The 1,148-nt window shown below is 39.2% G+C and overlaps 1 protein-coding gene across 2 annotated transcripts in view; it reads left to right on the plus strand.

The window, feature by feature from the left end:
- MORC3 (MORC family CW-type zinc finger 3) overlaps nucleotides 1-1,148 on the plus strand; it is a 66,230-nt gene that overhangs the window by 50,703 nt on the left and 14,379 nt on the right. The gene's annotated exons all lie outside the window — the stretch shown is intronic.

Here is a 1,148-nt window from a genome sequence, read left to right on the forward strand (position 1 = left end):
GTCTCGAACTCCTGAGCTCAAACAATCCGCCCGCCTCCGTAAGCCACCGCGCCCGGCCTGAAAATTCCTTTTTTTAAGATGATCAGGATCTAAGTAAAGAAAAAGTTGGCTCACGCCTGTAGTCCTAGCACTCTGGGAGGCTGAAGCAGCAGGATTGCTTCAGCTCAGGAGTTCGAGACCAGCCTAAGCAAGAATGAGACCTTGTCTCTATTAAAAATAGAAAAACTTAGCCAGGCATGGTGGTGCATGCCTGTAGTCCTAGCTGCACGGGAGGCTGAGGCAGGAGGATCACTTGAGCCCAAGAATTTTAGGCACTCTAACTGGGCAACAGAGCAAGACTCCAACTCAAAAAAAACAAAGAAAAAAGAAAAAGTTGAAACAATTAACAGTACAACACTATAATGTCAATTGTGACCCAAAAGTTCTTAGTGTAGCCCGTGGCACACTGTATGTACTTACTGTATTTGGTTTGGAGAAGGAATGGTGTAAGTGATACATGAACGAATAGTTATCCATCTTGAATGGTCAGGGAAGGCTTTGTGATGAAGTAGTACTTAGGCCAGTGCCTGAAGTTCTCAAAACAGTACAGTTCTCTGCGTAGGTGGCCTATTCCAAGGTAGTAGAATGAAGAAAGGTGAAGAAGAAGAATGAGCATGATGTCTAGGAACTAGTAGACCAGACCAAGCACATCTGATGTTACTGAAAGAGGAACATTGAAACAAGGTTCTCTGAGATAGTGGGGTCGGATTTTCATAGAGGTTTTGTAATCTTCATCAAATTCTCAAAGGAATTTTTGACCTCAAGGAAGATTGTAAATAACTAACTGCCTTTATGCATATATAAATGAAGGAAGGCATAATCTAAAATAGTTTGCTCTTTATAGCCTGTGTATTGATGACTCATTTTGGAGCTGAATTGATTCTTAATTGAGAACTTGTATGATTTTTTTTTAATTGGTCTCCATAATCTTGGATTTTCTTTTTAAAGATGGTTTTGTAGTTTACAGACAAGAGACAAAATATTTTAAAATTTGGCTTCCATCAAAATGGAAGAAGAGACTAAAGAGGGAAATTTTTCCTTAAACAATTTGTAAAGCCTGCATTTATTCTTAAATTTATAAAGCCAAAGTTTGTGGAAAGATGGTACCT

This window comes from Propithecus coquereli, unplaced genomic scaffold (genome assembly GCF_000956105.1).
Source record: "Propithecus coquereli isolate 6110/MARCELLA unplaced genomic scaffold, Pcoq_1.0 Scaffold148, whole genome shotgun sequence".
Lineage (NCBI taxonomy): Eukaryota > Metazoa > Chordata > Mammalia > Primates > Indriidae > Propithecus > Propithecus coquereli.